Below are 17,165 nucleotides of genomic sequence, written 5' to 3' on the forward strand. Positions count from 1 at the left end.
AGAAACCCAAGTAGTCTTTACTTCTCCCTCTGCCATCTTTCACTTTCAACCAATTACTAAGTCCTATCAGTCCTGCCTCCAATATAGTCCAATATCTTCCAGTGTCTCCTTTTATTCCCACTGCCATCACTTTAGACCAGGCCTCCATCATCTTGTCCTGGATTATGGCCATTATTTCCTCTCAAAAATCTTTGAGGTTATAAATGACACTTACTTTAAAGTCTTCTGTTTGCTTTACTGGCTCTGTTTCTTTAGGATTATGTTCTTCCCTTTCACAGGCTTACATCCCCTTTTTCACTGGTTTGGTTTTCCTCACATATCTATTGATTCCTGGCTATTTGTTACTCTTATTGAGACTGTTTTCCAGCCCACTCTGTTTATCTTAGCTAGATGCAGTGACTACAGTGGTGGTGGCAGGGTATTATTTAGATGATTTGTCCTTTGCTTTTGGGGATCCTTATTCACCCTTGGAGCTTGTAGCCACCTGGGAGTCCTGCCCTGCCCTTCCAGTCAGAGCCATGCTCATTCATTCATCTGTACTCAATGAGCAACAATGATTTGCCAGATCTTCTTCTAGACTGGTGGGATCCAGCAATTGAACAACACAAAATACACTGCTGCTGTCACCCCCCCCCCCAAAGGTTGGAGGGGGCAGGAGTAGCTGCAATTCTGTAATTATCACCCTGCAAGGTACCTAGGGCCCCTCCTACTGTTCAGATACTTGCCTCAGAGCCTGAAGTTTCTCTTGATCTCTCTTGGGCTCTGATTTTCCCTGTGAAATGTATCCTATTTGCATTTCATCTTTTAGGAATTTATTTTAAAATTTCTTCTTAAATTAGGTGCTCAGTCACCCTTCTTGATCTAATCCTCTGAGACGGTCTTCCAGAATCCCCTCCTGTCCTCTTCTGCTTAATCCATTCATCATCTTCAAGTGATCTTTACAGAATGTTAGGTTGATTCTTTCACTCTGTTCCTTAAAACATTTCAAAAGGGTCCTGGTGCCCTTAGAACTAAGTGCAAAATTCTTAGCATGGTCTACAGAAGCCCAGATGATCACAGCCTCTGCTTGCCTCATCTAGTACTATTTCTGCCTCCATCTCTCCAGCTAACCTACTTTCCTTAATTTCTGAAATATGCCATTGTTCCCTATGAGGAAGCTTAAGACACATGGAGAAGCAGTGCATTGCTATTCCTGCTGACAATCTCAGCCAAGATCTCAGTCAGCATCATCCATAAGACCTGTAAGTGAATTAAGCCTTCAGGTGACTCCATCCTCCAGCCTTTGTGCCTTCCAGCTAAAGCCCCAGATATTGTGAGCCAAGATAAGCTGTCCCCACTTTGTCCTGTCTGAATTTATGACCAAAGAATCTGTGAGCATAATAGTGGTTATTTCACAGTACGAAGTTTTGGGGTCATTTGTTACACAGCCATAGCAAGTGAACACAAGAATACACAAAATGATTAGCATAGGAGTTGCCTCATCGACCTCTTTGGCACACTGGGTCCTAGCCCTTCAGATACTGAAATGTACATTAGGTTAAAGAGACCTGGAAAAGCAATGTGGCTCAGGAAAGCAACTTGGGCTCAGGTGGCCTACCTTCTTTATGCTCACCTACCACTTATACTGCTCTTAAGAGAAGACGTTTATTGTTTTGTTGCATTCCTAGATGTACCATTGTTAGGGGGTGAATTGTGTCCACAAAAAATGGTATGTTGAAGTCCTAACCCCTAAGGTACCTTGTAATGTGACCTAATTAGGAAATGGGGTAGTTATAGACGTAATTAATTAAGATGAGGTCATATGGGAGTAAGTAGGGTGGGTCCCTAATCCAATATGACCAGCACTTTTATAAGAAGATGACATGTGATAACAGATATGAACAGAGAGAATATGATGTGAAGACACACAGGGAGGATTGGCATGTGGTTGGAGTGGCGTCTACAAGTGAAGGAATGTCAAAGATTGCTGGCAAACCCTGGGAGTTGGAAGAAGCAAAGAAAGATTCTTCCCTAAAGTCATCATAGACAGCACAGCCCTGCTGTGGATTTCTAGGCTCCAGAACTCTATGACAATATATTTCTGTTTTTTTTACACCATAGGTTTGTGGTACTTTGTTAACAGCAGCCATAGGAAACTAACACAAACCTTAAGTTTGCACCAAGCTACCTCAAAGGCAGTTGGTCTCTCTTGTGCTTCTTACAAATGAGACTGTTTTTGCCTGATGGGTGACTTCACCTGACACACTAGGTAAAGTGTGTATGTGATGAACACTTGAGGCTTCATCAATTCAGCCTGCAGCCCAATGATTTTAGCAAAGCAAAACTGTTCTTTTATTTTCTTCTCTTTCACTTTCTTCCCTTGTCTTTTTTACCTGAAATTCCCTGCTAGCAATTTCTGATATCGGATAAGTCCTCAGTAAGTGTTATTTCATTAATCCATTAATCTATCTCTTAGTTTTTTCATTTTCCTTCTTTTGCTGATGTTTTTGAACCTTTATCTTCTATGATTTCAGAAACACTTGATTTTCATTTTTAAAAACAATCTTTACTTGAACCTTCTGCTTTGTATTTTCTCCTTGAACAGTCTTGATGACCTTGCCTCTTTCCTCACTCTCTTCTTTCTTGACTCCCTGACATTGATGCTTTTCTTTGTCATTCCCATGAGGCTAATCTCTCCAAGGTCACAATGCTTTCTTTGTATTTGAACTCATCTCCCTTGGCCTTTGGTCTTTGGCCAGACCTTTCTATTTATAATATGTCTACTTATGCTTAGCCATTTCTCCCTTTTTGTTTCTAAAGAATTTTTTTTTTTTTTTTGATGAATAACACACCTATGAAAAGTGCGCATATTATAAGTGTATAGCTTGGGGAAGTTTCACAAAGTGAACATACCCTTGTAACTACCACCAAAATCAAGAAATTGAACATTCTTGGTACCCTGGGGGTTCCCTTCTCTTCTACTCCCTTCCTCTTCTCTAAAGGTAAGTAAAATCTTCATTGTAATACCACAAATTAGTTTTGCTTGTTTAAAGACTTTACGTAAATGGAATCACTTAATCATTTAATGATCATTAAATTAATAATTTAAATATTAATGATGGTTTTTTGGCTTACGATTATGTCTTTGAGATTCAATCATATTGTCATATGCAGTACACTCATTTTCATTGTTGTATAGTATCTCTGTGTATAAATATACCAAAATGTATTTCCCTATTCTACTGTTGGTAGACACTTGGGTGGTTTTGAGTTTTGGGCTCTTATGAACAGCCTTGCTACGAACCTTCTTGAACATGTCTGTAATAATGTTATGTATCTATTTCCATAGGACCGATTTTAGGGGTGTAATTGTTGTGTCATAGGGAGAGGTTTGCCATTGATGAACGTTAACAGTTTTCCAAAGAGATTGTACCAATTTACACTTTTACCAGCAACATATGAATCGTTCAAGTGGCTCCACGTTCTTGACAACTATTAAATTTCCGTTAAATTCTATTTAATTTCAGCTTTTCTGGCAGGTGTACTATGATATTGCATTACATTGTCCCTGGGGACTAATGAAATTAAACTCCTTTTCATATGTTTATTGGTCATTTGAATATTCTCTTGTGAGAAGCCTATTCAACTCTTGGACAGTTTGTATTTGGCAACTTTTTTGTTAATTCCGCTTTTAATTTAAGGTTAGTACATTTTGTGTTCTGTTTAAGAAATTTTTTCATATATCAAGGCAATAAATATGATCTTCTACTTTCTTGTTTATAAACTACCATTTTACTTTTCACAGTTAGATTTACCTGGGAAAGAACTGTCTATGTGGTATGAAGTATAGGGAATAGATACGCTTTTTCCCCATGTGGCTGTCTAACTGACCTACACCCTTATGCTTCCACCACTACTGTTCTGCTGTGTTCTGTCATATAGCAAGTGTCCTTATACATTAGAACCCCAAAACTTCTGAATGGCTGTATTATTGATACATCATCAACTAATCATCCTAAAAAATAAACCAACCAAACCAATAAACCTCTCACTAGATTTCACTAGATAATCTTTGACAGGGAGGCTTTCAAACAAGAGACACAGAAGAAAGAGCCTGGACTTTGGGTCAGGTCATTTGTCCCAATCTTAGCTTACTGTTTTACTCATCAACGGCTTTGTGTATGTTACTTTGCTCAGCTTTTCCCATCTATAAAACAAGAAAAATAATAATGACCTCATCCAATTATGGTGATGACTAATAGTATAGTTAACAAGTTCTGGCACAGAGCTGGCTCTCCAAAAGTTGTAGTAGTTACTAGTAACTGTGAAAAGTTCAGGAAGGGAGAATTTGAGAATTCATTTCCATTTCAGAAAGACCTTAGTTGTCTTTGGAACAAGGAAGCTGCTTTCATCTATTAGCTTTGTTTGGTGGTGGTGGTGGGGTCTGAACATACTCCAAGGACTATGAGTTTTTTGGCTCCTGACTGCCTTTGGCTTGAGAAAACCAACATGACTCAAAAGACAGCGTGTCTGAGACAACATATGAAAACCTTTGTTGCTACTTTCACGCCAACACCAAAGAAAACCCACACAAAGAACACACAAAAAACAAAACTATCACTTTGTGTTCACAGGATTTTTTTTCCTCTTGGAAGGACAAAAAGCATACTTAGATAATGTTTCTGTAATTAATTATTTATTATTAGTTTTTAATTTCCCCGAAAGAAAAGAAAGCATTGATTGATCTAAAAATAAAACAAAGCAAAATAACACTTAAAAAGCCATAGGTGAGGGCGTTTTTCTAATAGACCTTTAGCCTCTGGATTTCTATATCACTGTTTTTATAGCTCTCAATAGCTTTGACCCTTCCCAGGTGACTGGGAAGGCCTGCAACATACCATAGTGTACATATTTAAGAAATAAATTTTTTTTATACCAATTGCTGTCAGGATTATTGATACTGTACCAATTATTATGTTAGAAATCTCCTTGGAAAGCTAGAGGAAAAAAAAGTTCTTTACAGCAGGATAGGAAAACATCTTTACAGAGGGATAGAAAAACAATGCATAATCATCTTGGTTTAGGATTCCCCTACCAAGTAACTATCTAAGTTAGCAGTAAGGATGGAAACGTGCTGATTTTTGGACTCATTCTATTAAAAACTCAGAGTAAACTGATTGATTTCCCCCCTTTTTTCATAATAGGATCATCTTCTATTGCAAGATACAGCTTTTCTCCATAAAACTATGATATTATAATCATATCATCAATCAGCTTTGCAGAGACTTCTCTCTTGGGAGTATTTCTTTACTCCTCCGTACAAGTGCACAGCAATGCGGCCCTTGCTTTCTCTGTGGCTCAAGGCCCGCCCGGGTCTGCGTGCTCCTCCTCGGTTACCTGTTTGGTCCCCTTTCACTAACTCCTCCACACGGCGGGGACAGGCAGGGTCACGGAGGGAAGAAACAGGAGAATGACAGGACCCCGCAGCGGCTGTGACTCGCGAAGTCCTGGCCGCCTGTCCCCACATCACAGCCGGTAGGGGGGTGGGGGAGGGTCTGGACCGGGACTCCCTCGCGCCACGCGGTCACGCAGGTGGACCCAGAGGTCTCCGCCCGCTGCGCCACAAGGGCCGAGTGGAGCACCGCCCCTGAGGGCGCCCGGAAGCAGTAGGAGCCGCTGCCAGGCGCCCCCGTGAGGCACCTCGCCGCCGCTGGGAGGAAACTGAGGCCCTGAGCTCAGGTCGGGCATCCCAACTTGTAAGACCCGCACCTGAAGGAGGAGCCCCCAAACCTCTCGCTTGCAAACCCCAGCTCCCACCTCCAGACCCCAGCCCACGTGAGGACTCACCCTGCAGCGTTAGGCGGCCTCTGCGGGTGGAAGGGCAGCTGGGCTGACACACCCGTGTCTTGGCCTTGTCCCCGCTCCAGGGCCATTTTCCCCCATGCCTGGTTTGCATCTAGGCCAGGTTTTTACTCCTGAGGCCGTGGTTTTACCTCTGGACCACATGTGTGCCTGGGTCCCTGGCTTTACATCCGGGTCCTAGCTTTATAGCGCATGCGGTTTGCATCTGGGCCTCAGTTTTAGGAGGGGGGGGGGGGAACCTCTCCTCCCCATTTGCGTTGGAGTCCAGAGGCTGTGCGGTGGGCGCTGGCCATGGGTACATGCAGGGCTGATCCTTGCAACCCCACAGGACTGTATGTTTTTGCACACTTTATTTTTTCTATTTTTATTTTTTATTATTTTTTAAAATGAATTAACTTTTAAATTTACATCCAAGTTAGTTAGCATATAGTGCAACAGTGATTTCAGGAGTAGATTCTTTAACGCCCCTTACCAATTTAGCCCATCCCCCCCTCCCATAGCCTCTCCAGCAACCCTCTGTTCTCTATATTTAAGAATCTCTTATGTTTTGTCCCCCTCCCTGTTTTTATATGATTTTTGTTTCCCTTCCCTTATGTTTGTCTGTTTTGTGTCTTAAATTCCAAATCTGAGTGAAGTCATGATATTTGTCATTCTCTAATTTTGCTTAGCATAATATCCTCTGGTTCCATGCACATAGTTGCAAATGACAAGATTTCATTGTTTTTGATTGCCAAGTAATACTCCATTGTATGTGTGTGTGTATATATATATATATATATATATGCACACACACATATAGTACATGTATTTACATATATACATATATACATATTGTATGTATATATATATATACGTATATACATTATATATGTATATGTATATATAGATATATATACACACACCACATCTCCTTTATCCATTCATCCATCGATGGACATTTGGGCTCTTTCCATACTTTGGCTGTTGTCGATAGTGCTGCTATAAACATTGGGGTGCATGTGCCCCTTCGAAACAGCACATGTGTATCCTTGGATAAATACCTAGGGGTGTAGTTGCTGGGTCACAGGATAGTTCTATATTTAATTTTTTGAGGAACCTCCATACTGTTTTCCAGAGTGGCTGCACCAGTTTGCATTCCCACCAGCAGTGTTTTGCACACTTTAAAAGGTGCTGCCTGAGGGGCTGGCTTCTGGCCAGCCTGAATCCAGGTGCTGACTGAGAAGGAACCTCTGGTTCACTGACGGGTCTTGGCTTGGCCTCAAATATTGGGAGCCATGAAAAATAAAATAGGCTGTGTGGACACGCACAGATCTTTGAGGACAACCGGGAGCAGAGGGAAGGTTGACTGGCAATGTTTATCTCCTAGAAGGGACTGCTCCTTCCAAACTGGGAAAGGGATTGCTTCATCTGATGCATAGAAACCAGCACAGAGAGTCCAGCAGGACGAAGAAAACACAACTGCATTGCCGTGCGGGAAACCAGCAACCCTGCATGTCCTGTGGTAAGTGCCAGACCTCGCAGCCCATGCTGTCTTCCCTGCCCAGTGGCACACACCTTCAGAATCTTGCACCTCTGGATGGGCTTAAAAGTAGAACCTCCTTTTGTGTTCTGCCCAGAGCCTTTGGCTTACTCAGCGCCTTTGGCAAAGTAGATCTGTACTCCAAGACAAGTCAAAGTTCAGCCCCCAGGACATTGACTGTCTAAATCCATTGTGCAAGGCAAGGCTTTTTTTTCCCCTGAGGACTGCTTCCTTTAGTGCTAGTTATCTTGTGCTTGTCATTGAGTGTCAATGCTTTAACATGTCTAAAAAAAAAATGAATTTGTCGCTTTTTGCTGCCACAGTGGTGGAAGCGGTTAACTCTGTTCCTCACCAGGCCTCCTTATGACTTTCATGACTCTGAATTCACGGTTTAATATGAAAGGACATAACTCAGGAACAGCCAGATGGAAGAGGTGCACTGGGGGAGGCATGGGGAAAGGGTGTCTAGCTTCCGTGCCCTCTCAGGGCACCACTCTCCTTGAATCTCCATGTGTTTACCAACCTGGAAGCTCAGAGAGGTTTCTTATTATTGCTCAGTAAATATAAATGTGTCCACCCCTTGTCACTTCTGGGTGACATATAAGAGCCAATGGAGATTTTCCCTACATAAGTAGTGAACACTCCATAGGTGAGGGGGATGGAAAAATGATTTATCTCTGCTTATAAAGGGAAGCTTTTCTTAACCCTTTTGTTATGTAAATAAAATTCCTCCAGGAACCAGGTAGCCCTGTGTGACTTGATTTTATGTCCAGAATGATAATGCTCCAATCTCCCCAACACCTTTGGAACTTACTTGGGTGCCTCTTCCAGGATGTAATGGTTTGGCCTTTGGGGAGGTAAGACAAGATTTATTAGCTTTTCTGATCTGAGCAATTAAGTAGATAATATGGCTATAGGTCTAGCTCTCATGGTACATGGAGAATCTCTGGAGGTTGGGGCCTTTCCAGGACCCCTGGAATTGTTCCTTGTCTCTGTGATGCTTGCTTGTAGTAAAGGCATCAGAGGAGATGGGGGCTGCTTTTTCCAAGTGTACCAGTGAACATGAAATCACTACTACCAGGATGAGCGAGAGATATCTGCTGGCTGCTAGTGGGGGTGGTGGTGGTGGAGGAGATTCCCCCTCCCTCTATTATAGCAGAAAAGCACTGTTTTATGTGCCATTTACCAACTGTCAATGTGCCAAGAACAAATAGAGTCAATGGCCAACAAATGATTATATATACCTCTCTCCTATTACTCCCTTCACCTGATGTGTTTAGGCAAATTTGTTCAATTTATCACTTGGAAATGTGAATGGCAACAACTGTATCTATAGCAGAGAGACTTTATTCTATGACACTGTAGTTCAGGGGCTGGCAAAATTTTTCCCTGAAGGGCCAGATATTTTAGGCTTTGCTGTCTGTATGTAGCGTCTATGCCTCATCTTCTTTGTTTATCTTATAACTGGTTAAAAAGGTAGAAACCATTCTGTGCTTGCAAGCTCTACAAAAACAGACCGGTGGCAGGATTTGACGCTCCAGGTTTTACTTTGTCTAGAACCTCTTCTCACTATGGTTGGGTGATCATATTTAAAGGAAATGTTTCAATAAAATATTTTTTTGGAGGATTTCAATGCATATTTTGTGCCAGTGAGTGCTAATTTATAATGATGTAATTCTCAGAGGAGAGAACACAGATCCTCTATTCCTCCCTTGTTACTGGATCAGCAGAGTGATAGGATCTTTGTGAATATTTCTTTCCAAATTCCATCTGACTGATGGGAAATATTTAGTTTAGCTTTGCATGAAGCTGTGTCAAATAGGTAACTTGATACTAATAGTGCATCTTTTTTGGTCTGAACACTGAGGAATCAGGTAGTGTGATCATTATTTCAACTTCCTCAAGCTGGGAATGTGGAACATGGCAAATGGAGACAGACTGGGAAAGTGGATCTGGAGCAGGAACAGGAGCATCCCCCCCCCCCCCCCCCCCGCCCCAGGAGGAGATAAACCTCAAAACAAACAATAACCTCACAATAATAATAACATGTGGCATTAAACACCATCTGATTAGGATGGGGCATGAAGGCAGGATACAAACTGGATGACTTCTGAGCTTTCCATGGCCATGACCCTGTGATAAGCCTGTTTTGTCCACACCATATCTATAGCTTCTTAACAATATGCAGCCCAATAACTGGGCTAACCAAGGTTATCAACAGCAGGCTGGGTATTAAAGATAATATTCTATTCACATTACAGCTTTTGATTTCCACCATTGAATTATATTCTCCATTCTTATTTGTTTTTAATTGGAAGGAATTTTACTTATGTGACTTGGTTAGCCAGTAATTTTGGGGAAAAGAGGACCTCATTTTCCGGCTGACTTAGATATACAAACCTTATATTAGGAAGGCTATGGCAGTGCTGTTGGCCCATACAGGGTAAAGTCCTCTGACATGTGCACAGGGCATGGCCACTTAGAAGGAAAAAAATATTTCTGTTACTTAAAGAGACTGTTCCCCCAGTCTGTGGGACTTTGTTATGGCAACCCAGGGAGACTAATACAAAGATCACAGGCTGATACGCACCTGGCAGGAGAGGGGAGTAGGCAAGAGTGCTCTAAACTGTACCCTTTTGGGGATATCCTGGTGATAATTTACCCAGTAGGTGGGATAGGGAAGGATCTGAGATCTGGGGGAGACTAAATGTGATAGAACAAGAGACCTGTACTTGGTAAACTGTGTGGGTCCCATGCCTCCTGAATTCTCTTTGACTGGCCCAGCCTGCCTCTGCTTGCAGACAGTGGCCAAAGCAAGCTGAACCCTTGGTCAGGGAGCAGCCTGGCAGGGGAGCAGAGTGCTCCTGCTGGTGGTCAAGGCCATAGAGGAAGAGCACTCAGGGATTGGGATCAACCCTGTAGGTCAGTTATTCCTCCTCATGGTGAGTTTGATTTTTTTTTTTTTTTCTGAGCACTAAGTTTGAAAGTTTGGCTTTTGTTTTAATAAGATAAGTACTTTCCTTAAAAAAGGAGAGAGGGAAAAATGCTGATTCTTTAGGAATCAGGACAAAAAGAAGGACTGAAAACCATCTTTCTCATGGGTTTGTGCCCTCTCTTCTGTCCTGTCTTGCTTCAAGTGCTGCTGATGCCACTTCAGATGAGTTCTCACTGTGCACACCTCCTTCTTATCCTTATTCTTTTAAAGTTTGTTTATTTATTTTGAGAGAGGGTTGGGGAGGGGCAGAGAGAGAATCCCAAGCAGGCTCTGCACTGTTAACACAGAGCCCAGTGCAGAACTGCATCCCATGAACCATGAGATCATGACCTGAGCTGAAATCAGGAGTTGGTTGCTCAACTGGCTGAACCACCCAGGGGCCCCATTGTCCTTATTCTTAATGATCATCTCTCTCAATCTTTGCTCAGATCCAACGGTGGTCTCCTTTTTCTTTTCTTTTTTTTTTTTTTTTAATTTTTGTTTATTTTTGAGAGAGAGAGTGAAAGAGAGACAGAGTGCGAGGGGGGGGGGAGGGGCAGAGAGAGAGGGAGACACAGAATCCAAAGCAGGCTCTAGGCTCTGAGCTGTCAGGACAGAGACTGACACAGGGCGACTTGAACTCATGAACCATGAGATCATGATCTGAGCTGAAGTCAGATGCTTTACCGACTGAGCCATCTAGGCGCCCCAGTGGTCTCCTTTTTCATTACACTTAGGGGCTGAAGCACCTCTCAGTCTTGATGCTAAACTAAGGATATGGACACCTCTGTACTGACCCAGAAGTGGGACATGTGACAAAGGGGCTAGGCTTTTGTCATGGAAAGTTCTAGAACAGTTCTCTAAGACTCATTGGAAGATCCACAAAGGTTTCTGTGTTGCCCTACCTGCCTTTAACTGAACTGTTTCCCCTCAAATCTAGTGGCCATGGCAATTCAAGGAGGTTTTCCCTTTCCATTTTGTTTACTTATATGTTTTGTGATTGAACTTGCCACATGGGCTTTTAATTTTTCTATTCTAAGTATATGTATAAATATCCATTAACATAATAATTATATATTCCTTTTTATAAGGAATCTGAATGCTTAGCTTGCTGACTAGCGACCTGTTGTGTTGACAAGAAATCTATCACCTCTTAAAACAACTCATTCCCTGGGCAAAGAACTCTGAAGTTAGAAGATGCTTCTGTCCTCATAAACCTTCCATTTATAGGTTTATGTGAAATTGCTGTGAGGAATATCAAACAACTGATTCCCAAAGTTGGAGAACTCAATCTGTTTGACACTTCTACAAGTTGAAAATACCTACTTCTATGGTTTAAAAAAATATATGCTGGAAACCAAAAATTATTGTAATGAATGAAAAATACCTCTCACACAGTGTCTAGCAGAGAGGAATCTGCTTTTGCTCTGAATAGAGGTTGTCCTCGGGCTGTGACCTCAGTAAGACTGAGCTGCCAAGGAAGGAAGCTGAATGGTGTATTTGTTGGCACCCTGGCAGATGTCTAGGAATGGAGGAAAACGAATACCACATAACGCCCCCACGCCCAAGACCACAATAAACAACCCCTTTGATCTGGGAACAACCCCAGATCTGACTTCCTAGACCAGCTGGGGCAGGATGAATTGTGGAGAGGAAACAGTCTCCTTCCAGAAGGTACAGGAAGAGCAGTGAGCTTGCTCTTGAGTGGCTCTGGCTGTCTGCCAGCAGGCAGCCTCTGCTTCTTGGCTCCCAGGAGGTGGCTGCACGGTCTGTCCAGGGAGAAGAACATGAACACGATAATGTTGCATATTACGTGTGAAGCATATGGGCCAGGAAAAGCCCCATGATAACATGAAAGAAGAAAAACCTAGGGAACACTCCCAGTACTGGGCATTTAGTGAGGAAAATCATTCTCTAGAGTTGCTTGCTTAGCACAGAATCAGTATGAGTTGAGATGGAGAATTCTGTTGGCTGCTTGAAGCTTGTTCTATGTTATAGAGTAACCTACCTAATGACCATCAGGCACGGTGTTTTCCTTCCTGGGACTGTGCAGCATAAATACTGAAAAAGTCTAAGCCCCAATATTCCCTTTTATGGTAACATTTCTTATGAGTTAGAGAAATTTGCCATTTCAGGGTCCTGTGCTTCCTATGTGTCATAGTTCTGATGACAGCTTAATTTATCTTAGTTGCATTTTATGATGGTTACTTCTGGACACTCCAAGCCATCAGTAAATTTTCTCCCCTTCACACCATAGGATGGCTTGTTTCTGGGAATGTTTTGGGAGATGGCTAATAGTAGCCATCATTTGCTGCTCCTAGTAATTTCTCTCTCCATTCTGGAATAACAAGTTAGCTTCCCAGCTTGTAGCATCTAACAATGGCTTACAGACTTTCTCTTTTTGACTTGTGTGTGGGTGTGTTTGTGTATGTGTTTGTTCAGTGGAGAAGAAACATGGCAAGACTCTTGTTGGTAAGATCTGATTATTTTTTTTTCTCCGTACTGATTCTACAGATTGAAAATGCTTTTAATTTCGATGGTAATTCATTGCAAATGGTATTTATGGTATTTATGTCTTTAATATAAAGTGTGTTTATTATCATATACAAGTGACTTAAATGGTGAGCCTTTCAAAATAAGGAGTTTCTTTCATTTTTGTCATTTGAGAAAAATGTGCTTTCTGGGGAATAAATTCTATAATGAATATGGTTCATTTTAATTTTTGTAATAAACCATGCCTATAGTAGAGACCTCTGAGAGTAACAACAACAGCTAATTTATTTTTATCTGTTATTTGCAGAGAAGTGACATTTACAAATTACATGTGATTTCAATTGATATTTGCAAAAACCTAATAAGGCAAGATACCTTCATTTCTGCATTCTTTTATTCATTCAACAAATCACATTAATTGCTAGCAGGTGCGAGGCACATTACAAGGCACTGTTGAAACAATGGTGAACCCGGTGGATCTACTCTCAACCTCATGGAATTTATAGTCAAGTATGAGCAGATATAATTAACATTCCTCTTATCAGAGTTCAGGTAAATTTGTTTCAGGCTGTAACACAGAATCTCTGAAACCTCATTCATATTTAACTACCCCGTCTTGTAGAGGTGAGATGGCTGGACAGCAATTGTGAACGTAAGAATGCCTCCATAGGGCATTTGTACAAGGAGGAGCTCAGAAAGTGCTAGAAGGTATGTGCAGGCCATTGGAAAACACTCCCTTCTGAACATAGATTACTTTTGAAGGGGGTGCATAAGGGATAAGACTTTATAATTCGGATTTAGTGGCTTAAGAGTGTCATCCCTCTCTGGATGTGGGACTTTCAAGGACCAGAGTTGAGGTTTTGTATCTGTATAGACCTCCAACTGAGTTTCTTTGTAGCCAGCCTTGCTCAGAGGTTTGTATTTGTTCCACTGAGACGAGTGGAGGTGCACTCAGTTCAATGTCATTAGTCAAGGGGGTTTTAGACAGCTGAGAGACTGCTGGTATTTACTTGGGCAGATGCCAACCTCCACCAGGTCAGGGAAGGATGGGTGTGACTGTCTAAGGATCTCCCTGTGGTATTGGTGATGATGGGGGTGACTGGCCATGGGGACAGGTTCGTGTGAATTTTTAAATGCCCATGTCACTGAAATTGTATGGTCGAGTTATCCACTGTCTGGGTGCATAATCCTTTAGATGGTGGACTTGGCAGGGAGTTGCTCTTTACCCCTTCCCCACTTCCCAGGACAGCTCTTGAGAAAGGTGTGTAGGTATGGTCCATTCCCTTAGCCCCATCTTCCCATGATGGTTCTGGGGTGTCCTGGTGCAGCTTAGTAGACAACCTGGGGAGAAAAAGCTCAGCCACAGCCTACTTAGTTTAAGATTTAAAAGAATAACAAAAGCATCAAGGGTTACGAAAAGACTCTATGAGATTAAGTGGGGTGGATTTACAGACTATACCCCCTCTCTACCTTTAGCCATTATATTCACCCCCAAACATGTGTTGAATATTATCGGGGGAGTGAGGTTAAAGAAAATATCCAATTTCCCCATAACGCCATCCACACCATATTTCTGATTATTTTCCTTTGGGTCACCATAGTTTTAGAGATTTTACCAGCTGTGTGACTCTGGGAAAATTGCTTGAACTTTCAGAATCTGTTTTGCCTTTGCAAAACGGGGGAAATCAAAGCACTTTCTTCACATGGGATTTTAGCACAGTGCTCCCTACATGGTAAGCACCTACTAGATGCTCACGATTCCACATTTCTTACTCTCTGCTTTGTCTTTGCCAAATTTTGGTCAGAGCTCTGTCCTTCCTACAGTCAGAGCAGGGGGACTCTGTCCCCCTTATTAGTTTCTCCTGGCAATCAGCTGGCCACAGCCAGACCCTTTCCAGTCAGACCCCACTGGTCAGTTCTCCTTGCTTGCCCAGATTCCCCTCCAAAGATTTTGCTTACAGACCTTGTGCTCAGAGTGGTCCCCTCTTGCAGTGATTCCCCTTCCCCTATTTTGATAGCCCCTTTCCATCCCTCACAATAAGCCTTTGAACAGAAGTCTCGCCTCACTGAGTCCTGATAAATTTTTCTTTTGATAGTGCTTGATAAACATTAGCCAGTAACTATGAATAGTCCTTGTTTATTTTTTATTTTAAAGTTTATTTATTTCGAGAGAGAGAAAACAAGTGGAGGAGGGGCAGAGAGGAGGACAGAGGATCTGAAGCTGGCTCCACACTAACAGCAGAGAGCCTGATGTGGGGCTCTAACTCACAAACTGTGAGATCATGACCTGAGCTGAAGTCAGATGCTTAACAGACTGAGCCACCCAGGCGCCCCTGGATAGTCCTTTTGATCAGTTTTCCGGTTTTACCCAGTATCAAGATTGAATGAGAGAAAGCCAGGCAGTCCAGGGCAGACCAGCTGCCATTTGATAGTATCCAATACACTCAGAAATGGCCAATGGTAAGTCTTTAGGTCTGAGTACCTTTCCAAAATGCCTGGCCTTCAGTCACTGTATTTTGTTTTCCACACAATAGGAAAGGGATGATATGCACTGCTTCACTCTTTTGGTCTGAGCATTCATTGATGGGGAGTCACTGCAGGTTGGAGGCCAGCACGGAGGAGGCAGGCGGGCACAAGCCACCTGGCATATCTACCCCTTGCTAGGGTCAAGCAAGCTATTCATTTTTGTGCTGGCCAGCTGGCCATCAAGTCAACATAAGGTCAGGATGCAGTCTGTGGTTTGCCTTTCTGGCGTGTTCTTTCTCCCTGGAATTGTTTTGTTGAATTAGGAGAAGAAGGGGAATTCTGCTTGGAAAACTACCCCACAGAAGGTAGTCTTTGGAGTTTAAGGATCCCTTGAATTTGTTTTAATAGCAAAGAAGGTGAATGAGCAAGTGAGCACTGACAGACTCCCATCATCCCTGCCCCGTTTTCTCCCTGCCCCGTTTTCTCCTTTTCCTTTCTTTCTCTCCTGGTCTTGGCTCCCTCTTGGGTAAATAGCACCTTCTCTTGACTAAGTCTACCTGTTTACACCTGTCTACACTGCAGAACCAAAGGGAGGCACCATGAGTTACAGACTTCTTTATGGCCTTTCATGTTCAAAGCAGCAGAAGTTTCCAAGTTGGGGGAGATTTTGTTGTCAGGGTAACTTGTGTGTAGACTATATAGCCTTGAGAGGATCACCAGCATGCTCCTTGACAACTGACAGTCTCTCTCTCTCTCTTTTTTTAAAGTTTATTTATTTTTATTTTGAGAGAGACAGAGAGAGAGAGAGAATGTGAGTGGGAGTGGGGGAGGGGGAGGGGCAGAGAGAGAGGGGGGAGAGAGAGAATCCCAAGCAGGACACTTAACCGACTGAGCCACCCAGGCACCCTGACAGTCTCTCATTGACCAAATTTTAGAAAGGCTTCTCTGAGCCCCTTTTCCACTCGACCTTGTCCTTGAGCCTTGTCCTGTAGAGCCCAGTTGTAGAAAGAATCTTGCTAAGGTCAGCCTAGCATGAAATCCACCCCCCCCTCCCCTGCCCCGCTCCATATATGATCCACCTGGGTATCTGATCAAATTTCCTCACCCTCTACCATTCCCTGGTAATCTCTGATCACCCAGGTCTGCCTTCAGCAAGAGTCCTACCAGGTCTGTTTAACTAGATCCCTTCCAGTCCCTGATGTTTCTATCTAGTACTTTTCCCTTCACTGGCCCCACTCTGCCCCTTGGCTATAAATCCTGCTTGTCCATGCTCTATTTGGAACTGAGCCAGTTCTATACTGAGTTCTCTTTTCCCCTATTGGTAGTTCCTGAATAAAATCTATTTACCGCTTTACCAGCCCCCACACCTGGTTTTCTTTAATCACCACAATAAAGGCTCTACAAACCATGTTTGAGTTGCTGATCATGATGGTTGGGAAGTTACCTTTTTAAAATTGTTTTTACTACTGCCAACTCAATTTGTCATTGTTTCTTTTTGAAAAAAATCTATCTTCCCTCTCCCCACTTAAAAAAGAAATCCCATTCAATATTTGATCACTTGGCTGAGTTTTGCATGCAAGTAAGATTTCAGAGCAACTGGGCTCCCAGAATAAAGAGGGTAGGCTGTATTTATAGTTCAAATTATTATATAGCGGTTGACAGTTCTGTTTTGATTTAAAGTCCTGTCTCTGATAATAGGAAACAGGATCACAGCTTATCTCTGGCTGTAAGGCTTTAGAATGGCCCTGTAATTCAAGGCTTATCTCTGGGAATGCATGGCTTTTAAAAGTGTAAATCTTTTTTGAGCTGTGATAGTTGCCATCTTCCTGTATGAGACAGAGCTAAGCTAAGGATAAGAATGTCAGTTTTATT

General features: G+C 42.4%; 1 long non-coding RNA gene across 1 annotated transcript in view; it reads left to right on the forward strand.

The window, feature by feature from the left end:
- The first annotated feature begins 5,313 nt into the window (after positions 1-5,313).
- Positions 5,314-17,165, forward strand: part of LOC109499053 — a 189,765-nt gene continuing 177,913 nt past the window's right edge. Inside the window, exons 1-2 of the long non-coding RNA XR_002156176.3 lie at positions 5,314-5,718; positions 7,208-7,342. This is a non-coding gene — a long non-coding RNA (uncharacterized LOC109499053). The remainder of the gene's footprint in view (positions 5,719-7,207; positions 7,343-17,165) is intronic.

Source organism: Felis catus, chromosome A1 (assembly GCF_018350175.1).
Source record: "Felis catus isolate Fca126 chromosome A1, F.catus_Fca126_mat1.0, whole genome shotgun sequence".
NCBI classification, from domain to species: Eukaryota; Metazoa; Chordata; class Mammalia; order Carnivora; family Felidae; genus Felis; species Felis catus.